General features: G+C 41.0%; 1 protein-coding gene across 3 annotated transcripts in view; it reads left to right on the forward strand.

Moving 5' to 3' along the window:
• The window catches only part of LOC144518011 (netrin receptor UNC5D-like), a 343327-nt gene that overhangs the window by 161881 nt on the left and 155163 nt on the right, over positions 1-26283 (forward strand). The window lies entirely within an intron of this gene.

Below are 26283 nucleotides of genomic sequence, written 5' to 3' on the forward strand. Positions count from 1 at the left end.
CAGTTCAATTCCTCATTTGAATCCACTGAAAAAACTGTTTTCTATATCTTTGACTAGTTAAAAGTTATTATTAGAGTGCAGGCATTGTTTTCTCTGTTAACACCTACTTTCACTAACAAGGTGAGAAGTGAGATTGTAATTCAGCAGCACAGTATAATAACATTTGGAGAAAGCATGTGTCATTTAGTATCCTTGGGAAGTGTATGAAGGCCACAGGCTTTTATTCTGTATTTGATACAAATATTTTGTCCACTCACTGAAAACACACAAGATAATTTAATTTCTGCATTCATTAATGTGGCATTTCACTCTGCATGTAGATGGTTTCAGGCCCTGACCGCAGCTACTTAGACTAACCTTCAATAAGAATATCACTATGGCTTCTGATGTTTTAAGTGTAAAAGCCAACAATGGCAAAGCAGCTTCAGTAATCATCGTTAGGCCAAGCAATATGTGCAGTATGTGCTCATTTTAAGCCCCTTACATTGCTAGATGGAGGGGGATACTGTACCTCATCAGCACAAATTCAGCTAGTTTCACATGAGTCGTCACTAATAGAAATGTATAGTACTGATTTTCAAATGCGTCTCTGTTATAATCACATACACTGGTAGTTCCTCTCTGACTGCAGCACAAAAACATCTAGTAAAACTGCAAGTTTATTGAACATTAGAATATATTTCAGCTCCAAAATAACATTTTCTAATTAATTTTATTTAATTAAATTAATATTAATTTTAGGGTAGCTACCTTAGACCATTACCAGTGAATAGGTGTTATGGGTCACCCTGCCTTAAAAAGCCTACCCCTAAAGAATGTCATAAGTGTGGGTGGAGAGTGTAGATTTTCATTAAATTCTGGGAGGGAATATTGAATACCTCTTAGTTTGACATGCAAATAGAAAACGGACACTGACACATTAACTGCAAAATTGGTACTGGTTTAGCAAGTCAAAAGCCCACTTTAAACCATTGAAGAGAGCACAGTCAAAACAGCACAGAGAGTAATCTGTAATATGAAATATCCCAACACTTTTCTTACTTTGTTTATGTGGGATAATCTTAGGGAGAATGTTTGGCTGGATAGATAGATGGGTCAACAAAGCATGTGATTTAGACGTGAAACGTTAGCTGTTTGTTGCTGGTTTCCTACCAACAGTCAACTTTGGTTTCCTTTTATTGACCTTTCCCAAACAAAAGAAAAATATTTCTGACACGGTGCTTTAACTCTGAAGTACCGTTTTAGAGATGGAGAAAAAGCCATCTGCACAACACTGCAAACGTTTGATAGAAAATCTAGATATCAAGGGCAATGTTGGGCAATTTATGTCTCTTTTTACGTATTACTTTCGTAAAAAAGTAATAATATTACATTACTTATTACTTAGTATCAAAAGTAATGGTATGTTACTCTTTATATTACTATATTACTTTGGCGTCCCCCCCCCCCTCCCCCAAAAAAAAAAAACACACACTAAAAAAAACGCATAACCTTTTTAGCCTGCTCCTTTAGAACTCAGTCCAAACTCTGCCGCACTCTAAATTTGGCCAAGCGTACACGTCATTATATAAGAAAGCCTACCTAGGACAAAAAACATATCACATTCTGGTAAGGCAGTAACGCAGCATTACTGGTTTTCTAACTGTAACAGTGTTTTCCATACATAGGTTCTACTTGGGCGCACCTCCCAGGTAAATTGAGATTCGCCCAGGTAGATAAAATCCGAATTCAATTTTCTTTCCGAACAACGGTGTATTTTTTACAACGCCAGCTGCCTCCAGGGGCGGTGTGTTCATTAGGGCGATATGGGCGACGCACTGCCAAACGGCCAATTCTGTCATGGCAACAGTCATTATCAGTGTTCTAATCTAGACGTTTGACCCCAGAAGTCTCTCATAGACTCTCATGTAAAATAATTTTTTTTCAAATATCAGAGCTTTCAATACAATCTCTATGGGTTCTGGGAAGGCTTGCACTTACGCGCTTTCGTCATACGTAACTAAGAAAAGAGCAGCTTCAATCAATTCACATACTACTGTCAAGATGGCTAGCGTTCAGTGCAACTCGATTGTCTGTTTGAAAGAAGTTCCTTTTAGTCTGCAAACGAATCACGATAAATTGGCAACGAAACAATTAGGACCTCCCTGACCAAATTTAAACATTCAACAGGTTTCTACTAAGGGGGTGGAAATCCTACACCCGAGGATTTTCCAAAAATTGATACGAACAAATAACCTAGCTAGCAGGCTGCTGTCCGTCACCACAACAATGAGGTGAGCAAGAACCGCCACATCCTCAACCGGCTAATCCAGTGTGTGAAGTTTTGCGAGTGTTTGAATTAGCTTTGGGAAGCAAAGATAAAACTGAGGGCTCCACCAACCCTAGTATTTTTCTTGGACTGGTCAACTTTGTGGCACAGTTAGATGAGGTGTTTGATGAGCATCATAAAAATGCTAAAGTTTTCAAGGGCACATCAAGACAGTTCAAAACAAGCTACTGGAGCGTATGCTAGTGGTTGTGAGAGAACATATTGTGGAGGAGGTGAAGTTGGCGAACTATGTAGCCATCCAAGCTGACGAGACCACGGACATACCCACACAGACACAGCTGGTGCTTGTGCTGAGGTACATCGGTAGCAACCATAACGTGCAGTAACGCTTTTTTGAGTTTCTGCTCATCTCGGAATCATCTTTTAGAGAGACTGAACGGTCTTTTTGCAGATGACGAGAAAGTCATTGCGCAAGCTTACGATGGAGCCAGTGTGATGAGGGAAGAGAAGGCTGGAGTGTAGCAAAAGGTGCATGAGCATTTCAAGAATGCCCATTTTGTGCATTGCTATGCGCATCAGCTGAATTTGATCATGCAGCAAGCTACTTCTCGCATCAAAAAAGTGAATATTTTCTTTTCCGATCTGAGCGGGATTGCAACTTTTTTTTCCCGGTCACCCAAACAGACCAGCATTATTTACTGGACTGTTGCACGAAGACTGCCCAGAGCTTCATCCACACGGTGGAACTTCAACAGCAGAGTCGTGAACACTGTCTACGAGAATCGAGACAACCTCATAGAATGTTTTGAAGCCATCAGGATGGGTTCATTGGGTTTATTTGACCTGTGAGAGAGGCATCTGGCTACGTGAGGATGCTACATGATGAAGATTTCTTTCCTGTGGCTTTTTCACAAAATCATGCCCCACGTCAATATCCTGTACCAGAATCTCCAGAAGAAGGACATCGATGCTGTCTTCATCAAACGTGCCCTCGACAGCTTCACAAGCAGTGTGCAGGCCATAAGGTAAGATTAAACAATATAATTTGATCGTTCTCAAAGCAGAGCTTTGTCATTTGAAAATGTATGCATGAAAGGAGACTGCATTTGTGTTAGAAATTCTTCTCATTATATATGGCCAGTGGTGTAATCTAGCTTACTTGATATACTGAGTATACTGTATACTGTGCTGAACATCCAGGCTAGGTGAGACACAAAGGCTAACTTAAACACTAAAGACTTTATGCATCCCTGCCCATTTTAAGTGGGTATACTGAAATCTTTGTACTAACATCTGAATGCACTGGCCATGCTTTCCATGGAGAGGGAACTAGTCTTCAACATGCCTGATTTCAATGAGAAAGTTATTGACCGCCTTTGCTACATTGAAAGAGAGAAGAGCACAGTTTCAGTACAAGTAATGTAGCCTCTCTCTCTCTCTCTCTCTCTCTCTCTCTCTCTCTCTCTCTCTCTCTCTCTCCCTGTTTGTCTGTCTGTCTCTCTTTAACGCACACACACACACACACACACACACACACACCTCAAATCAGTTCACAGTTGATGTTGTTTTAAATAGTTATTTTTCATTCATTAAAAAAAGATTCTGTTCATGTTCATTTTTACAAATCTATACAAATGGCCAGAATATGGTTGTTTATTTTTTACAAATCTATGCAATTGGCCAGAATATGGTTGTTCATTTTTACTAATATATACAAATGGCTAGAATATGGTTGTTCATTTTTACAAATCTATACAATTGGCCAGAATATGGTTGTTCATATTTACAAAGCCATACAAATAGCTGTGTTTACCTTTCTAGAAATTATTTTCAAATGCTGTTTTCAGGCAAAATGTCTATCACTATTCATGTTCATTTTCATAAATCTATACAAGAGGGCAGAATATGAAAGTCTATACAAATTTCTTAATACCAATAACTTGCATCAATGTTTTCAGTAGCCTCTATCAAAAGCTCCTGCTCGCTTGTTGTGAATTATTCTCTGGTGCACATATTTCCAATTCAACCATGAGGCCTTTTTGAAGTAAGTAATTAATGTGTATATCAGAATTTTTTAGTTAAAGTTAGCAGCACCTCATCGTTGTGGTTTGGTCTTCAATGTGTAAAGCCAAGATGCACAGACCACACTAGGTCAAGCCTCACTTGTTCATTCACTTATTTGGGATGTTACTTTGCTTTTATTAAGTAGCACATTGGTGATATCCTACATTCCAGAAAATGTAGTTCTAAAGATCCACTTCTCTCAACAATTTGTCTACTTGTTATTGCCATGCTGTTATTATTTATTGTTTAAAGTGTGCACTTCCCTTTAATCTAAAAGATTATTAGGCTGCACTACCTTTGGAATGTTGTAAAGGTGGTTAAAGCTCTTGCTGATCCTGCAATCTGAACAAATACCAAGATGCTGTATTTTCAGCTGATTACATATTTCATTTGTTTATGGAAATGCAGATTGTTTATGCAGTGTTGAGGAATGTGAAATAACACCCTTGATTATTTGTATTTCTATATACCACTGTGATAACTTATTTTGCTTTTGTAAGCCAATACTTTCGAGATCAGTCAATAAATGCTTCTGGTATTGACTTATATGCTGTCTTTATGTTGTTCCTGGACATATCTTTTTAAAAATGTGTCCTGTTTAGCTATTATACATCACACAACATTGGATTAATGTAAGTAATGAATAAGTGGAATAATTCATTGTGGAGCCATGTCATTTTTGCTTATGAAGGCTCCTGGATGCTAATTTCTTACATAGCTTTCCACCTGTAACTTATGTAGCTAGAGGGGAAATCTTTCTGTTGTGTGTTGCTATCTAGTGGACACAAAAGGTATCACTGTATGAGTTAATCATCTAGTAACTAATTAAGTAAGTAATTAGTATTGTCTTGCTTAATGTACCCATTGAATGGGTCACCTTAATCATTATCAGAAAAATTGCCCCCCCCTGAGATTTTTTCAGGAGCCGCCACTGCTCCAGCCCCTCCCCCTCGTGAAGTTGCGTGCTGCGTGCATAACAGCGTCAACGTTGCACTTGCTCAGAGAGGCTATTGTTACTTTAGTAGTAACATGCTGCTGGTGGTCTTGCAATGGGATTACCTGTACTAATAAAACCATAGAAACAACGCGCCCACGCCGCTATGAAAGCTCCCTGAACATAATTTATCAGAGTCTGGTTGTTACCCCTGTCCGTGGCAGACTCCTCCGCTCCATATCTTTATAACGGAGCTAACCACTTACGGAGCTAATCGTTGCTAATCGTTGCTAATCGTTGCTAATCGTTGCTAATCTCCGTAGCTGTACCCATTAACTGTATGGACTCAAGCCCGATTAAATCCCTGGCTGTACACATTTAAACTACAACTCAGCAGGGACGTGCACAGGTACGGGCTATTGTTGCCCGGGCAACGGCCCGTTTGCCCTGATTGGCTTAGTTGCCCCTCTGGTGAAAGATCCTAAATAAACTTTTCTTTCTTTTTGCTGTTGTGGCTGCATTAATACGATAATACGCCCATGATTACTAAAGTTAAATCAAATGAAATCGCTATATCATCCAATCTTGCCCTCAGCGATGCCCTCTGCCCCCTGTAGCGTGACTTCGTTTATATTCTCACACACGAAGCACCGCAAATGAAAGAGGGAAAGCCAAGCCCTTCTGCCTTCACGCGAGTTTTTAACGTTATGGAGATTATGACAAATGCCCTGTGAATAGTAACCAAAAAAATCCACTTGAGCTTTGAATAATGTGCAGCTTCAGCTTTTAACATTTGCATCACGTCGCGCAGCATTGCCTTATATTAAGGTAAAATGCTATGTTATCAACCAAAGCTAATGACATAACGCATATTGCAGCAGCAGGCTAACGTAGCTACGTTACGTTACATTAGTGTGTTCTGTAGAGAAGAGACAGGGATGTGATGGTTTGGGCTCTTGAATCATGCTAGGTTATACGTTGTTTACAGTCACTATGATACGTGAGTTTTCAACCAACAATCAGATGTGACGTTAGTGAAAGGCGCCTTATTTTGTTATTAGATGATAAATTAATGTCCCAGTTGGTAAATGTAATAAACTTTGTATTTAAAAAAAAAGAAGCAGCTAAAAGATTTGCAACTTTGCAGAGCTGGATTAAAACTGCTGCAGGCCAACTGTGAGAGAAGCATTTGATAATGTCAAGCAACCATCCTACATTATTCCTTTAATGTGAAGTTGGCCTATTTTATCAGAAGCATTTTCTTTAAGTTGGAGTAGGGTAATAACTCATTAAAACAAATGTTTCATTTAATAATAAATGCACAGTAAATTGTGTCTGTGCCGTGTATAGCATTGTGAATTAGTTATTATTTTATGTATACCAAAGTTCCAGTTCACAGAGCATTTGAGAACCCTGGGATCGTGTAAAATACTTTTAGCTTTAGTCATGTTGTAATTGTTCTTTATAATAATAATAATAATAATAATAATAATATATATATATATATATATATATATATACATATATATATATAATAAGCTTTAAAACACAAAAGTTCAAAACTTTTGTCAATATGGACATGCTGTACAATATGACATGCACGTTAGATTGGTTAAATTCGCTGCAATTCAATCATTCAGTTCATTTTATTTAAATCATAAGCACCAAAGCATGATTCATAATCTTAGAAAAAAAAGGAAAAAATGATGAAGCTTCCCTACTTGTAGGCTGTCCTAAATGCTGAATCAGGGTCCAAATCTATTATTATTATAATCTATCATTTATATTCCTCTAGTCTAAGTGTCCATAGATCAAAAGAATCACAAGGGTTTTCTCAAAAGAATTAATCAAGGTTATTAATATTGTCCTGTAGAGTCCATGCTAATTGTCTGCTAACTTCATTTGCCGATCTTGTTCTGACTGAAATAATATATTTCTCCATGCCCTACACCATGTTGTTTGTTTTCTTCAGGTTGCTGCCTAGTTTTCACCCCGGGGCACCCCCCGACGTCCAGCAAGCGCTCCCTGATCCAGCAGTCACATACAGTTGTGTTCAGAATAATAGCAGTGTGTTTAAAAAAGTGAATAATGCTCAAAATCCTTAGAATAGCTTTTAATTCCATAATATCAATGCAATCGGAACACTGCACATTCAATTCCAAATCAAAACATGACCAAAATTGATCAAGTTTGTGTTATACCTTTACAGAAAGTGAAGAAAAAGGAATATTAGGCTGTTAAAAAAAATAGCAGTATTTGCATTTTTCTTTACAAACTCAAACATTTACTGTATAAACTGAAAAATGTCTCAAGGGTTTGCTTTACTTTGAATCACTGCACTAATATTTAGTTGCATAACCATTATTTCTGAGAACTGCTTCACATCTGTGTTGCATGGAGTCGACCAACTTCGGGCACCTGTGAACAGGTATTCCAGGCCAGGACGATTGAACTACATTCCACAATTCCTCTGCATTACTAGGTTTTGCCTCAGAAACAGCATTTTTGATGTCACCCCAGAAGTTTTCTATGGGATTGAGGTCTGGGGATTGGGCTGGCCACTCCATAACATTAATCTTGTTCATCTGGAACCAAGACTTTGCTCGCTTACTGGTGTGTTTTGGGTCATTGTCTTGTTGAAAGACCCATTTCAAAGGCATTTCCTCTTCAGCATAAGGCAACATGACCTCTTCAAGTATTTTGATGTATTGAAACTGATCCATGATCCCTGGTATGCGATAAATAGGCCCAACACCACAGTATGAGAAATATCCCCATAACATGATTTTTGGAACTTTATACAGGTATTGTTGACAAGGTGAGGAAAGCATGTGTTGTGTTCTGCATTGTGTGGCACAAAATATGTTATGTTAAAGTTATTATTGTTCAAAAATTAAATTTTCTTTAGACGGGGACCAAAATAACTATTTTGAACTATGTTTGAACTGCTGTAGTATATTGTGTTTAAATCACATACTAATCAAGCACATTTTCAGAAATTAGAAGAATTTAGGTTTCAAATGAAGCCTCATACATGCATTTTGGCCTTGCAGTTCTTCTGTTATAAGCTTTACCCTTTGGTAAAGGGAAATAGGCAAAAATCTGTATTTTTAGATTTTTTATGTTGAATTATCCTGTGAAAAATATTGTTATATTTGCTTTTGTCTGCATTATATAGCCCAATTTTCACCAAGTAAATATCATAACATCACTAGAAAGACCAGCATTCCATTTACTCCTAAAACTGCAGAGCGATCCGTCGGGGAAACAGACCATATCGCCCCAGGCATCCGAGTCTGGCTGGCCTTTAGCAGTCTTGTTTACAGTTAAGTTTGACTAACAAATGGTGACTGTCCTGCGGCAAAACGGTTAGGTTTAGGCACCAAAACGAGTTTAAAAAAAGGTGAAGGTGGGGAGAATTCCGGCAGCGACACCCGCCAGCCATCCCATGGATGTAAACGTATCCACGGCTGCAGAGTATCTCCGGAGCCGAGGCTCGGCCAGCCCAGAAGATACTCGGTGGCCAGCCCCAGCCGTGAAGTAAGTCTCTCAGTGGTGTTGAGTAACGTTACAACAAACCCCCGGTGCTGAAAACATCCAAAAAAGTGATACTGACGTGAAATATATAGTGATATTGTTGTTTTAGCTGCTAGTTAATATTAGCTTGCTTGCTCGCTAACTGGTAAAATCAAGAAAACGTGGGGGAACTGCAGCTATTTTGTCAGAATGAGATGAATAAACGTTACTGAACATTACTAAACACAACGTGGATAAAACTGTAATAAAACCTATCCGTGAACAGATTTATTTTAATCGGCAATTGTGTTAAACAATGAAACTACAACTCCCATAATCCCATGCCACGTCACAACGTCACCAAAAGTCCGTGTTTACATCCATTGTTTTGATTGATAGACCCCTAGTGGCAGAAAATGACATATTGTACGTTTAAAATAAAATAATGTTTGAATACTGTAACAACAAGGTCTACAGTCAATATTGATGTGAGTTTCAGGTCGAGGTTGTGACTTGAAGTGTGAGGGAAGCAGTGGCGGACCATACCAATTAGTTCACATAAGTTTTTGTGTTAATTAGAAGACCTGACTGAGGCCTCCTGAAGGGATTTCAGGCAAACAACAAAGCCAATGTGACACCTCGGCTGGAATGCTCTGTGATTAGAGGCTGTGAGAAAGGCATCTTTCTTGTATTCATGAAGGTCCCTCCACAGGAAAGGGGCTTTAATTGCTTTTGAAAGTTAATTATAGTGTGATTGCTGTGCTGTGTCATAAGCTTTATACTTGCAAAATGAAATTTAGAACTTTAGTTGTTTGCTGTTTTGTGTGCAGAGGAATATTACAAGAGGAAGTTCACTTGCTGGTAATCATCGGATCACTTCATATGCCACATAAACACCCAGCATCCAGCAGGAGGGAAGCTAATCAGTGGATTTGACAGATAAGAGTTTAAAACTCTACCAAAAGCCTGCTTTGCGTCAAGGCTACAAAATGCAGCTGCTGTGTTAACAAACCGCCAGTAAAATCTGACATTTCTGAATTAGAAATTAAAGCAAGACCATGGAACCTTTAAAAATATCAAATAACACATTCTTCCTCTTATCATTTAAAAGTTTGATTCATAATAAGCAGAGGTGGGTAGAGTAGCCAAAAATTGTACTCAAGTAAAAGTACTGTTACTTCAGAATAATATGACTCAAGTAAAAAGTAGTCATCCAAATAATTAACTGTTAATTATTTAGTAACTGTTGAGTAACATCTGATTTATTTTTTTAACACAAGCATTCAATCATACAGACAAAAATACAAAATAATCATCTTTAGGCAAAATAAATTAAAATGAATTAATTAATTACAAAATAGCTTAAATTAAAATAATCCAGGTAAATTCAAGTACTTAAAATAAAATCAATAAAATAATAAAAAATTAAATAAGCACAAGTAACACAAATTTCCAAACCTTTATACTTATTTTACCAGGCTACTAGAACTAGAACAAAGCAGCCCATAAACTCTCATAAAGTGTGTGTGTGTGTGTGTGTGTGTGTGTGTGTGTGTGTGTGTGTGTGTGTGTGTGTGTGTGTGTGTAAACATGCAGAAACAAAGCAGTGAGAAATCATTTCTGTGGTTCTCTAGTAAGTCTGTGTACTTAGTTTGTTTGTTTGGGGTGAACCCTCTGTGGATAAAAAAAAAGAAAAAATCTGTGAGGCTACAGGGAGATCAAGACATTAAAAGAGACTTATCACATCAAATTTGGATGGATATATAGATATACATATACATAGGAAATGTTTAAAACATATGTAGTAGTCCTAAAAGACAAACATTCGCCTATCCACAGCAAAAGAAATAAACAAATTTAGGAAACTTAGAGTTAGATGTTGAGTTTTTGAATGCTGAAATGTCCATTTGTTTTGGTAGACACAGAAGACACCGCATAATGTAGCTGCTGTTTTGCACTTTTACTAAGGTAAACATGCTTTCAATATGAGGCCAGGGATGTTCCTCCTCGTCTGTGTCTGCACTGCCGACGGTTAATTCTGACATTTTTGTTTTGCTACGACTGTAAAGCTAACCCGTCCCGCCGCTGAGATTGAGTATGGTCACGTGACGGGACTGAACAACTACGTTTGATTGGTGAAACACAGTCACATGGTAGAGCCTTTAGCGGAAGTCTCTCTCTCTGTCAAAATACATAGAAAACATAGAAATGAGGCGTACGCGGGGGGGATAAAAACAATGACCCGTAGAATACCAAAGAGGTAAAACTTACTCAAGTAAATGTAACGGAGTAAATGTAACTCATTACTACCTACCTCTGATAATAAGTAAAACACACCCTTCAATAAACAGTTTTTGCTGCCATGGCTGTCTGGCATGACCACTAGCTTAGGGCTAAGTGAGAGAATGTTAGCAAACTTTAGAAAGATACTGTATTGCTGTGTAACAGACATTATTGGGTTTGCTGATTTTATAACTCTCTTACTCGTGCTACTTTTACAATATGTTTCAGCATGTCACAGATATACAAAAAATGTGTTTCGTAAAACCAAAACAATGAGCTGAAAGATGCTAAAACGTTCTGTAGATCTGAGGGGAGCTGCAGAGTTGGTGATAATTCTGGCTGCATTTATTAATCTAAGAGACCATTACACAGACGGGAAAGAAATTCACATTTGCGGCTGCCGATCTACAAAGCATGCCCATGAAGTTTAGCAGGTTAGTGCAATTTGCCCTTTCTTCTGAATCTGATTGCAATTATTCATGTGGAAAAGTATAAAGTTTGCCTTGACACCAAAAACACAGTAGATAGAACAATGGCATAGAGAAAAAGAAAAATTACATTTTCAGACCGCGAGCTACAGGTCCTCTGCACCTTGTCCATCCTCAGGCTAGGAATTTAAACGTGGCAGAAAGAAACTGCATTTGGTTGGCTGTTAGAGGTGCATTTCACCCTTTGCTGGTGCTTTGAGAGTTACACTTCACCTTTTTCTGGTGCTTTTAGAGTTAAACTTCACCTTTTTGGGAGGTGCTTTGAGAATAACAGTTTGTTTTGTCTTACTTGTGCAGGTAAAGCCACGCAATCATTTTGTAAATCTGCCTGATAGTCTTTTAATGCATTGTCAATTCTTTAAAGACAAACTGGATTGTTATTCAATGCTATTTCAGCAGGTTCTGAGGAACACCATTTCGTACACAGGGCTGTCAAACTTATCACTAGTTCAACAGATATGTCAATTTCTCTGGTTCTTACGTGGTTCTGACATAAGCAAGAATGCTTATGCAAACAAAAAGCATCTTTAATTAATCATCTGATATGCCCAATAATAATAAGTCCAGTAAGGCATTACTCTAAATTGTTTACATGAGGACGGTTCTATTAATATTCCTGTTTCCATGCTACAGAAGTGTGATTAATGGCTGAAACACCAACTCTAGTGTGATACCCTTGTTTCTATCTTTGTGCAAATACTGGTAAACTGTGCTTTGGGTAATTATTTTTCTACATAGGGTGGAATACACACCAGTCTGTAAATGGACTCCATAGCACCACAAAAAGTTAAAAGAGATAGCTTTTATCCTCTTATCTACACAATAAGAAAAAACAATGAACCACAATCGAGGGACAATGCTGAACGTGTTTGCCTTTTTTTTTTTTTTTTAAAGAAAGACATGTTTAATTACAATGTATGTTTTACTTTTTAGGATAATTTTTTGGGGGCAAATTTAGGCCTTTAATTTTTGACAGGAGAGCTTAGACAGAGAGAGAGGGGGAATGACATGCACCAAAGGGCTTCAGGTCAGAACCGAACCCGCGGCCAATGAATCGAGGACTGAGCCTCTGTATATGGGTGTGCGCTCTACCAGGTGAGCTACCCAGGCGCCCAATATAATGTATGGTTAAAGATACCCATTTAGGTTAAAACGTGACCATGATAGCAATGGTCAAACTGGGCAGTTGATAACAACACATAGGTCAAAACACAAACAGAAATTCCATCATAGAACAGAAATTTCAAAAGGATAAAGTACTGGCATTAGTATTGTTGTCAGAAAAGATAGTATTTCAACTTAGCATGTTTCCTTAATATCTGGTGACGCATTGGGGTCATTTTTGGATTTATTACTGTAAATATATTAAATATTGGACCTTTAATAAAGACTGTTCCTCAAAATAAGGTGCCGGGACATAAACCTGACCAGCTGAGTGGAGGGAGGTGGGACTAACAATAATAAGAAGCATATTGTAGCTTACCGGATAAGCGGACGAAGATGGGTGGATGGATGGATATTGTAGCTTCAAAACCATGTAATGTGAGGCTGATTTAATTTTGTCAGTTAATATGGGTTATATAAAGGTGCATGACTAATACTGAAATTGGTGAGTGAATACATTACGTTCTTTAGCATCTTGTGCAACAATAAATTCAGCATTTTGCATGCATGCAACGTGATCTCAAGCAGGAAAACACATTGTATAGGTCTTTTACACAAGCAGAATAGTTGCACAACTAGAAGGACAGCTGTAAAAATGAATGTGGAAACAATTGCCTTCCGTATCTAATAAAGCTTGGAAAGCTTTGTATGCAATCAAATGGAAATTTGTAAAAAATAAATATCCCCACAAGAATTTGGTTAAACACCAATAATGCTTTATGGAAGCGAAATCTGGGGCCCGATTTCAAAACCAGAATTTAAAAACTGAAATAAAACTCCCACTGAAAAATTACAATTGAAATTCTGTAAAATTATTTTAAAAGTTTCCCCAAACAATGCATGCAGAGCTCGGTATATTCCCTCTGAAAAATAAAATCCAAAAAAGTTCAATTATATTTTGGCAGCATTGTAACCAAACTGATAAAAGTTCCATTGTCTAAAAAGCTCTCCTGAGCAATCAGCAGTCTTCAGATGTCCACCCTCTACCAGCTGGCTCGGAGGTACTGTTACGGCCGACCTAGAACACAGAGTATCACAACACGGACACAGAGAAGAAGTTTTAAATGTCTTTTAATGAACGTCGCCAAAAAAACTAAGCAGCCAAGGACAGTTAAGCTGCGCTGGTGGATGAGACAGGACAGCAGCGGGGGCGGGCTGTGTGGTGTGTCCGAAAACTCTCTCAGGAATCCGAGCAGGGAGGTGGCACGACAGAAGGGTGATGGGCTGGCGGAACAGCAGTCAACGGCAACAGGTCTAGTGGTGTAGGTTTTAACACGAGGAAAAAAAGTGAGGCAATAAACTGACAAGATCAAACAACGTAGTTTTCAACTGGGAGCCAAGTTACCACATTGGTAGCTGTAACGATCTGGCGCCGAAGGCAGGTTCCGACCGGGTCTAAATACTGCAGCCTGGTTAGTGGAATCTGCAACAGCTGAGCAGATTAAGATTGCAGAATCGCCGTGCAGGTAGGTAGATCGCCCGGCCACGCCCCTTGACCTACTTTCCGCCGCTCCTTATGTATAGGTCCCAAAAATACAGAATTCAGAACCAAATATTTCCAAAAAAATTTAAAATGTATGTCAGGCTTCACTGCCTTCACGGAGGAGAAAAAGCTTCCTTTTTTATTAGATGAAGATAAAAGTACGACATGGCTAGCAGCTAAATATCCTGCCACAAAATAAGGCAAAATAAGTAGATAATTGTAGATTAATTGTAGATTTTTTTTAAACTAAGAACTAGACAAGTTAATGCTTGTGAATGCTGAAAAGCTAATTTGCTAAAGCTAAACTGGATTGCTGGCTTTAATGCGTAAGAAGAAGGTGAAGTAGTGAGAATACTGTAGTAGGAAAAGGGGAAATGGTTTAAATTAAAATAAATTTCATTGAATGTTAAATAACACCAAAAATGTATGAAACAAAATAATATATTAAATGGTTCCACTTTGAGTGACCGAGGTAGAGATGGAGTGACCCTGCCCGGAGGAAGCCCGGGGCCCCCGTCTGGAGCCAGGCCCAGATGGAGGGCTCGTCAGCGAGCGTCTGGTGGCCGGGTTTGCCACGGAGCCCGGTCGGGCACAGCCCGAAAAAGCTACGTGGCACCTATCGCTCCATCCCATGGGCCCACCACCTGTGGGAGGAACCGCTGGGGTCGGGTGCGCTGCCATATGGGTGGCAGTGAAGGTCAGGGGCCTCGACGGACCAGACCTGGGCAGCAGACGCTGGCTCTGGGGACGTGGAATGTCACCTCTCTGTGGGGGAAGGAGCCGGAACTTGTGCAGGAGGTGGAGCGCTACCGGTTAGATCTGGTGGGGCTTACCTCTATGCACAGTCTCGGTTCTGGAACCATACTCCTGGATAGGGGTTGGACTCTTTTCTTCTCCGGAGTTGCACAGGGTGTGAGGCGCCGGGCGGGTGTGGGGATACTCACAAGCCCCCGTCTGAGCGCCGCTACGTTGGAGTTTAACCCGGTGGACGAGAGGGTCGCCTCCCTACGCCTGCGGGTTGTGGGGAGGAAAACTCTGACTGTTGTTTGTGCATATGCACCAAACAAGAGTTCGGAGTATTCGGCCTTCTTGGAGACCTTGAGTGGAGTCCTGCATGGGGCTCTAGTCGGGGACTCCATAGTTCTGCTGGGGGACTTCAACGCGCACGTGGGCAATGATGGAGACACATGGAGAGGCGTGATTGGGAGGAACGGCCTCCCTGATCTAAACCAGAGTGGTTGTTTGTTGTTGGACTTCTGTGATAGTCATGGATTGTCTATAACGAACACCATGTTCGAACATAGGGATGCTCTTAAGTGTACTTGGTACCAGAGCACCCTAGGCCAAAGGTCAATGATCGATTTTATAATCGTTTCATCTGATCTGAGGCCGTATGTTTTGGACACTCAGGTGAAGAGAGGGGCGGAGCTGTCAACCGATCACCATCTGGTGGTGAGTTGGGTCAAGGGGTGGGGGAAGACTCTGGACAGACCTGGTAAGCCCAAACGGGTTCATGTTCAAAGTTTCCATTGCTGAAGCTGCGGTGAGGAGCTGTGGTCTTAGGGTCTTAGGTGCCTCAAGGGGCGGTTACCCACGAACACCGTGGTGGACACCGGTGGTCAGGGAAGCCGTCCGACTGAAGAAGGAGTCTTTCCGGGATATGTTATCCCAGAGGACTCCGGAGGCAGTTGCAATGTACCGAAGGGCCTGAAGGGCTGCAGCCTCTACCGTGAAAGAGGCAAAGCAGCGGGTATGGGAGAAGTTCGGAGAAGACATGGAGAAGGACTTTCGGTCGGCACCAAGGTGCTTCTGGAAAACCGTTCGCCACCTCAGGAGGGGGAAGCTGGGAACCATCCAAGCTGTGTACAGTAAGGATGGGACACTGTTGACCTCAACTGAGGAGGTAATAGGGCGGTGTAAGGAGCACTTTGAGGAACTCCTAAATCCGACTAATACGCCCTCTATGGTAGAGGCAGAGCTGGAGGATGATGGGGGATTGTCGTCAATTTCCCTGGTGGAGGTTGCTGAGGTAGTTAAACAACTCCACAGTGGCAAAGCCCCAGGAATTGATGAGATCCGTCCAGAAATGCTTAACGCTCTGGGTGTGGAGGGGTTGTCTTGGTTGACACGCCTCTTCAACATTGCGTGGAAGTCTGGGACAGTGCCTAAGGAGTGGCAGACCGGGGTGGTGGTTCCCCTTTTTAAAAAGGCGGACCAGAGGGTGTGTGCCAATTACAGGGGTATCACACTTCTCAGCCTCCCCGGTAAAGTCTACTCCAAGGTGCTGGAAACGAGGGTTCGGTCGATAGTCGAACCTCAGGTTGAAGAGGAACAATGCGGATTCCGTCCTGGTCGTGGAACAACGGACCAGATCTTTACTCTCGCAAGGATCCTGGAGGGAGCCTGGGAGTATGCCCAACCGGTCTACATGTGTTTTGTGGATCTGGAGAAGGCATATGACCGGGTGCCCGGGAGATACTGTGGGAGGTGCTGCGGGAGTACGGGGTGAGGGGTCCCTTCTCAGGGCCATCCAATCTCTGTACGACCAAAGCGAGAGCTGTGTCCGGGTTCTCGGCAGTAAGTCGGACTCGTTTCAGGTGAGAGTTGGCCTCCGCCAGGGCTGCGCTTTGTCACCAATCCTGTTTGTAGTATTTATGGACAGGATATCGAGGCGTAGTCGGGGTGGAGAGGGGGTTGCAGTTCGGTGGGCTGGGGATCTCATCGCTGCTTTTTGCAGATGATGTGGTCCTGATGGCATCATCGGCCTGTGACCTTCAGCACTCACTGGATCGGTTCGCAGCCGAGTGTGAAGCGGCTGGGATGAGGATCAGCACCTCTAAATCGGAGGCCATGGTTCTCAGCAGGAAACCGATGGAGTGCCTTCTCCAGGTAGGGAATGAGTCCTTACCCCAAGTGAAGGAGTTCAAGTACCTTGGGGGTCTTGTTCGCGAGTGAGGGACAATGGAGCGGGAGATTGGTCGGAGAATCGGCACAGCGGGTGCGGTATTACATTCAATTTACCGCACCGTTGTGACGAAAAGAGAGCTGAGCCAGAAGGCAAAGCTCTCAATCTACCGGTCAGTTTTTGTTCCTACCCTCACCTATGGTCATGAAGGCTGGGTCATGACCGAAAGAACAAGATCCAGGGTACAAGCGGCCGAAATGGGTTTCCTCAGGAGGGTAGCTGGCGTCTCCCTTAGAGATAGGGTGAGAAGCTCAGTTATCCATGAGGAGCTCGGAGTAGAGCCGCTGCTCCTTTGCGTCGAAAGCAGCCAGTTGAGGTGGTTCGGGCATCTGGTAAGGATGCCCCCTGGGCGCCTCCCTAGGGAGGTGTTCCAGGCACGTCCAGCTGGGAGGAGGCCCCGGGTAAGACCCAGGACTAGGTGGAGGGATTATATCTCCAACCTGGCCTGGGAACGCCTCGGGATCCCCCAGTCGGAGCTGGTTAATGTGGCTCGGGAAAGGGAAGTTTGGCGTCCCCTGCTGGAGCTGCTACCCCCGCGACCCGACCCCGGATAAGCGGACGAAGATGGATGGATGGATGGATGGATGGTTCCACTTTACTTGACTTCAAGGATATTATTCATGACACCGTCATATAAGCATTTCATGATGAAATCAAACTTCATGACAAGGCCCAAATTGTTTCACTTTACTTGAAGGAAAAATATTCTTGACACAATTATAATGCTCTCACGACAGCCAATTTAAAAACAACCTCTTAATGACAGTTTAATGTAATGTTAACACATAAAGCTAAATAGTTTATTAAAGTTTGATATTTGGGCCTGTCATGACATATTTATGACAGGTTGTCTAGGTTAATGTCAAGTTGTCGTTACAAACACATTGACAGGTTATATTGTCTAGTTTAATGTCAAGTTGTCATAACAAAGACATCTCGGATGATGCTAACTTTGCATTAAAAGTGTCATAATTTACTGAATGACATTTAATGACAACAGTCATGAATTCTCAAAATGACTCCCTCATGTTCATGACAGGTGTCATGCCATAATAATGATGGTGTCATGTCAGTCTTATGCACACCTCTTCAAATAAAGTGTTACCAATGTGATCCAACTGGGAGATTGGCAGTCAGCTCCTTAGCTCGAATTAGATACTGTACGTATTTTCTTGCCATTGTTTTAGTAGTTGTGGGTGGTGTAGCTTTGTCTGCCTTACGTTTACCTGACAGTCCTTTCACAAACATGTCCATGCTTTGCTAGAAGTGCAGCAGAACCATGCTGGGGGTGGCGCATCGCCGCACCCCCCCCTTCCTGTTATAATTACGGGCCCCACCTTGGGAGTGCACCCCCCAGTTTGGGAACCACTGTACAAGAGTGTCTTTTTTGATACAGTCAATTAGGGCACCAAAGTAATAAAATAAAGATCCTTTATATAAGGGGCTTTAATTCAAGTTTAATTCACTGGAATTATCCAAATTAGGTAGTCCCTAAAGTCTATAGACTAATGTGTGTAACATGAAACTAAACACTGACTAGTTATTGCATATAATTTCCTCTTTATTTTGTTGTGCTTATAGGAGATCATTTTAAAAGGGAAATTTAATGCATAGTTCATATTCATTAACTCGAATTAGGCTTTCTCATCAGCGTTGCCATGGCCGCTCTTTACCAACTGACTGACAGCCCAACCTCCCCTCCTTTTCTTAAGGAACCTGTTTCATTACCCGTGCCACTCCACTATCTCCCATTCCCATTTAAGGAAGTTGAAAAATTAGAAGCCATTTAACCTCAACCGAGTGGTTACCTCTCACTACAGTCACCACACTTAACTGCCTGTGGCACTGCCAGGCCAGGTGAAATCTCCTCGCTATCTGCTGGCCCAAGTGGATTCGCAATTAGAAGAGCCTGAGGATGTCCTCGCCATAACCCCTGGCATAGGCCCGCCTTATAACAGTAGTAAATGCAAAACCACAGATAAGGGCGGTCTTAACGGGAAAGCTTTGTCCTGGCTCGGTAAAAAGACAGCAACATTGTGTATTTGATTAGTACAGCTAATCACAAGGAGATCAGTGAAGAATTGGAATGTTATTGATTAGGACATGGGCTCTCAATGCCACCTGGAGCACCTGATAGCATCTCTTATTTACCAACTAGCCTGATGAATCACTATGCGCTGATAAAGCTGACAATGCCCTTGAGTTCCCAGCAGCAGACACTGTGCATATCTGCATGTGTGCTGTACAACATCTGAGGACAGGCAATCCTGTAAAGTGTGTGCATAGATATTGATTGCATTGTTTTACAGATTATTCTAGTCCCATCTATAAAAACATTGTCAGCAGCAATTTGCAGATTCAATTTTAGCAAGTTCATTTGAATGACACTTTGAGGAATGCATGTTATTATCATTGTAAATATGGCTTGTTATTGTAAATTTTGGGTTTTAGACTGACCCACTGAGAAAACCAACATTGCCATCGCTAGTGCCACACCGCTAGCATTGCTGAATTAATAACGTATATATGTAATGGATGTTTGGGCACATTATTCATCAAGCCTGTTGAAGCTTGGATAACTTGGTACAGCTGTCTAATTTTTACAGCTATCATTCATGCCTTCTACTCTACTAATAACTCTGCTGATATCTACTCGAGACATGAGAGTGAGAAATATGAAGGGACCTATATGAAAACAATATTACCAAGGCTTAGACAAATATGGGATTAGGATTTGACTCAACAGTGTTAGATATGTCTGCCTGTAAAGCCTGTAATTTAATCTGCCTCACCCTGCCATAAGGAGCTGCAGCCAAAGAATTTCATTAGTCTGTCATTCAGTGGGGAGCTCAAGTGTCCCATGATGATCACAGGAATAAAAAACCTGCAGGAGAATATACAGACTATTGTCAGGTTTAATCTACAGTTACTTCTGTGACAAACCTGGACACACTTATTGAACATGAACAGTAATGGAGCATTCAGATTAAATGGGATACAAGATTCATAGAAAGGGTAACTGCACCCATTTATTTTCTATTGAACAAGTGAATCACTTCTCAACGAACTGTGGTATAGCAGGAAACACAGGATAGACCTCATATGATCTATCTTAAAAGTGGAAACATTTTAACCTTATGCAAATCAAAGCAAAATTCCTTTAGAAGGTCCATGCTGAAACCCTGAAAAATAAATAGTCATGCTGTGGTGAAAAACATCTGTGGAACAGATGTGCATTAGGCTACTGCGGACTCTGGGTGCCTCTATGACAATGGGCTCCAAGATTACGGTTTCAAATAAATATGTGGCATAAAGTCACAAATGGTTGCTTGCTTACATGGCTTACTAAGACAGAATCTACACTATGTGAGCATTTACCCTGCCCACAGCAACAAGCTAATAGATGGTGTCATTCAATTTTTTCACATCTAGTTAGTATTTACTGTTATTCAAGAAAGTGTGTTTGTGCAGTCCATGTTATCTCACCTTCAACAATGAATGTACCAACTGTACAGACTTTAGCTGTAGCTAACTTGCAGTGTACGCACCAATCATATGTTGTTCCACTTGCAAAATGACCTGAAATATGCTAAAGTGCTCCATAGAGCTGAGGAGGACTGGACTTTTGGATTATAATTCACTGTGGGTCTGCACTGCAAGTGATTATTTTACTTTAACAAAATCTACCTCACTTATAAATAAAAACAGCTTAATCAAATAAAAAGGTGCAATTATTATTTAGAGTTCATGCATGTAAAACAGTGACAATCTATTAAATAAAATAATACAATTAGGACCTTCAGTTTTTGATCAACATACAGCAAGGTAATCATCATCAACATCCTAATTCTTCAAACATCAGTTTGATGTCACCGTAATGCTAACCAAGGATTTCACATGATTAAGATGGGGCCTATGTTCCATGGATCCTCATTGTAAGAAAATTGGTAAGGACCACCTCCACAGTTCCAATTACAAAACAACAAAAGGGGATGAACATTTAAAAAGCAGTAGTTAAAATTCATTCAGCCGCTGTAGAAATATCAATTTCTTAGGTCAAGAAAACTGTCTGTCCACAAATTTGAGGGCGTAGGTTTCAAGGAGTATAACATCAGCTGTAGGTGGGTGACATCAACAAAAGACCCAGGGAAAAATACATACATACCTAGGGAAAGAAGCATTGCTGAGAACATTTGAGGGCTCTTCTTCATTAGTCATACATTATAAAGAAGATATTGAGCTGGGGAACATAGCTATAGATATGCTCCCATTAAGATCCATGTCAGCCTAAGTAGATTAGTAAACTGAAGTCCCTTTCACACATGGCAATGCAACCCTAAACTTAGACAATAAGACCTGTACGTAGTGTTCGCACAAGGTGCTTGAAATGCTTGAATTTTGAGGATTTTTTTTTCAGGAATACCTTCATAGTAGCCCTTTTTTAACAAAGTGCTTAAAAAGTCTTTGAAATATAAATGAACCACATAATGCTGACATATTTTGACTAGTTTGGTTCATCAAGTCATAATTTAAATGCTCAGTATCAGAAATCATGCAGCTTTTTTTATTCTGCTGCATCACTGTCTTGCGCTCTGCTGCACTCTCTCTTTCTTTTCTTTCTTCCTAGCCTTGATGAGCCGCTTACCGAAAACTAGCTACTAGGAGTGAGATTTTGAAATTTTTGTAAATGGGGGTGAACAATGCCGTAATGGATTTTTAAAAACATCTGTCTATGCACTTTGTCTTCTTTCTTCGTCTAAAAGTTATTAAGAGTTGCCTGGTAGAGGCAGGGGCTCGCAGTAGGATACTTGCTAGGTTAATAGTAAAACAAAATTGCTGCAATTCATAAAGCACTTACTCTTGGAACTATTTTGTCCTAACAAAGTAAAGCGGCGTTTACAGAACTTCAGCTAATAATCACTGTGAAGAGACAGTGTGACTGTGAGACACACTGTCACGTCACAGCAGACATGCAAATTCATTTAGATTTAGATTAGGATAACATTTTTCTTTGCTTAAACAAAATACTTTTTTACTTAATTTATCTTAATTTTTCTTAAAAATATAATTTATGTGTTTGCAAATTATATTTTTCTTTTCTCCAAATCGTCCTTTGTTTGCTCAAGAATGTGGCACAGATATAATGCCATAATTTATGAATCTGTGTACTCTTCGGGTCAAATTTGACCCGCTTTCAAAATTTGAAAGGAAAGGGGGGTATGACATACAATAAAGGTCCCCAACTTAAAAAAAGCCAAGGATGTTATGTGGCATGTGTCTTAACCATTAGGCTGCCAGAAAGGCCCCAAAGTCCCCAAAGGATCACTGCTTTCCATCCATTTATCTATGCATTTTTGCCTCTTATCCAGGTCAAGCTCTCAAGGCCAACATACTAAGCAAGGTAACCCATACATCCTTCTCTCTAGCCACTTCTTCCAGCTCTTTTTGTGGGACCTCGAAGGACTCTTCGGGTCAAATTTGACCCGCTTTCAAAATTTCTATCATTTCTATCTATCAGAAATATGGGTTTCTTTTAACTACCTAATTGCAATTACCCAAAAATAACATGGATGGATGATTACACACATCACGCTTCGCAAGTACAACAAAAGATCGGATCTCTACTTTCATTGAATTTTGGGTGTTTTATAAAATTTTGTAGCATTGGATTTTCTTTTGATTTTTTTTTTATGTTTCTAAACAGTATCCTCACTGAACATTTTGCTTTTTTAACTCAATGATTAGTTTACGAGTGTAAAACTGGTAATAAGTTGGCGTTAGTGGTGGATATAAATGGTAGTGAAAAGAAGCATCAAATGTCGAAAAAAGCACCAAAAACATTGTTGAAAAAAGAGACAAAACCGTCAGAGAAAGTGTTGTTCTTCAATCCTTTTTTGGCCCGGGGGGGCGACAAGTGCATGGTCCAATGGAAGACAACACAAGGGTTAAGGGAGTCCTTGACACTGAAAAAAGTCCTTGAATTTCCTTTTGTAATGTCTGTCTGAACTAGTATGTGAGAACGCAAATGTCCAAATCAGTTGGACCGGACATTAAACGGACTTCACACTGCTAGCTCCTTAGTACAAAGTCTGTGTAATGTGTGATTGAGCCGATGTTTGAAGAGTCATTATCCAGAGAATTTACAGTGAGCGAGTGGGCGTGTTTCTATCATGCAGCTGGTGCAAACCAGAAGAATGCTAACATCCAAGGGTGTAGAAGAAGGGTCATTTACACGAAGACGCCAATGAAAATGTCTAACTGGAGAGACAATGAGATTCAGGAACTTTTATGGCTTTTTAAGGGCCAACAACTCAACTTTGTCCCCTGAAATAAACTCCATCCTATTTCCTTTTGTAAAAACATCTTGAGCATTTACTCCTATTGTTGGCATGAAAACCTCCCTGTCTTAGCAAATCTGGGAGACGCTCAGTGGGGCGCCTACAGGGAGAGCAGACTGATCTCCTGGGTGCTGGGTGTAAAGTGGTTCCCTCCCACCCATATGTGCTGAACAGCGGGGGGAGCCGTCACTCATCGGCGCCGCCTCTCTTGGCACTTCCCTAATCATGATTACTGCCTTCAACCTGGGAGTGTAAGAGGAAATCAGCATCCACTTGACTCTATCAGGGGGAAACTCTTTATCCTTGTTTGTTCTAAAAGAGGAGAACTGTTTATGCTGTTAGGACGCGCATTCTCCTTTATGTGATTTTAATTGAGGCAGTTAAGCCTCCCTTGGAGGAATCTATTAAACACTTGCATGCAGTTGCACACAAACATGTATCTGTATAGAATCCCGGTGTTCAACAGTTACCGATGACGGAGAAGGAAAGAGAAGGGGTGAAAAAAATCATTGACCTTTCTTTCCAGCATCTGTGGAGTGTGAATGTTATCATCAGTTAGCAGCATGTGGACAAAGCCTGCACCTTTATACACTGCAAAATCACGTGGAGGTGTATATTTATGTCATATGGGATATGTTAATAGGCATTGTGTTTGTAGCAGCCATCTGGTTATGTAGTTAGTTCATTATTTGTATTGCCTGTATTGGTATTGCATGTACGCATATGTACATAATGAGATTGTGTAATGTGTGTGTTTGTGTGTTTGTGTGTGTGTGTGTGTGTGTGTGTGTGTGTGCTTGATATAAGGATGTGTGTGTGTTGAGGTATGTGTTTTTACATATTTATGCATGTGTTGGTTCACATATATACTGTATATTTATATTGTGCTTTAGTGTGTGTCTTTGCATATTTTAGAAGGTACAAATGTTGAGTTAGGGTATTTGTTTGTTTGTGTGTGTGTGTGTGTGTGTGTGTGTGTGTGTGTGTGTGTGTGTGTGTGTGTGTGTGTGTGTGGCGTGCGTAGGCCTGACTAAAGCAGATAAACGGCCTCAGTCCTCACCTGCCAAGTAGCCTAGGGGGCTTGTTCGAGCTGTGTGTGTGTGTGTGTGTGTGTGTGTGTGTGTGTGTGTGTGCATGTGGTCAGGATGGGGTTTTCGGGTAGAAGGAGGGGTGGGCTTGGCAGTGAGACCTTAGCACCCTTCGAGCTACGCCATGCTTTTCCAGGACGCCGTGTATATCTCAGGCTGAAACATAATGGCCTCTAGAGCTGGAATTGATGTTATCTTTTCCCCGGGGTTGCTTTGTGAGCCAGTTAATAGGGTTGTTAACCGAATGTGGCCCGGACAATACATTTCACACACACATATACACACACCTTCCTACCACCACTATAGACTCCTGGGGGCAAAAGAGGGGTTATAACTTTTTCCTAGATATTTTATTCAGCCTTACCACATGTTTGCTGCCAGGGCTGAGAACTAGGCTGTAAAGGTTTTCTATTTTATGAGGGATAAATAAACCTTTTGTCACTGCTGATGAATCAGCAGATTTGGTTATAATAACTGAGCCTCCACAGGAGTATTGATGCATGCATTAGTGTTTTTATTTCCAATTTTGACCCTTGGGAAGGTGCTCAGTGAGACTTACCCAAGAAAGTGAACATGCAGAACAACTCCTTGAGCTGATCAATGCTGCATGATTTCAGCAGGACAAAATTTAGGATACCATACAGGAATTTAGAGGAAAGGGGGATATGACATACAATAAAGGTCCCCAACTTAAATCAAGCCAAGGATGTTATGTGGCATGTGTCTTAACCATTAGGCTGCCAGAAAGGCCCCAAAGTCCCCAAAGGATCACTGCTTTCCATCCATTTATCTATGCATTTTTGCCTCTTATCCAGGTCAAGCTCTCAAGGCCAACATACTAAGCAAGGTAACCCATACACCCTTCTCTCTAGCCACTTCTTCCAGCTCTTTTTGTGGGACCCTGAGGCGTTCCCATGTCATCATGGGATTTGTCATCTTATAGCATGTTCTATGTCTGTCCCTCTATGGCTTCCTCCCAGTTGGACATAACTGTAATACCTCCACAGGGATGCATGCTAGGGGTCCTCACAATCCAAAAGAAACAATCCACCATTTCCCCCGGAAAAGTCCATGGCCTCAGAAGTGGAGGTGTAAACCCTGATCCTGCTTTACACTTGGTTGCAAAGTACTCCTGCCTCTTGTAGCCAGCAGAACCAGGTCCTAGCAGAACCAGGTCTATGCAAAAAGCAGAGATGCAACCCTGAGACTCCTTACTAGACTACTCTCCACACCTAGGCTGCTCCTTGAGATTCTGTCCGTGAAGATCACAAATGGAATTGGTGAGAAGGCACAACGCTGGCAGAGCCTAAAGACCACTTTTAACACATTTAAATTCCTGCAGAAAATTCGGACAAAGCTGTTACCCCGGGTTATACGTGGACCATATCTCCCCAGTCCCCAACACCCATAGCTTCACTGTTTCCCTACTTGCTCATTTGGTAGCGCTGCACCACAGAAATAACATAATAGCTTGCATTTGCAGAGATAATGAAGCTAATACGGATGTAATTTGGGACAAATTCTGCTCTCAAACACAAAGGAACGTAGTCCTAATAATTAGAATTAATGTGCTCAATATTGTGTAGTAAAACACATTTTAAAGATGCCACCTGAAGCAGAAACAGAAAGGGATGAATGTGGAAACTAAACTAAAACACCACCCACCTCCTCCACTCCCTGCTGTGTGCTGT

The sequence above is a fragment of the Sander vitreus genome, chromosome 5 (assembly GCF_031162955.1).
Source record: "Sander vitreus isolate 19-12246 chromosome 5, sanVit1, whole genome shotgun sequence".
Lineage (NCBI taxonomy): Eukaryota > Metazoa > Chordata > Actinopteri > Perciformes > Percidae > Sander > Sander vitreus.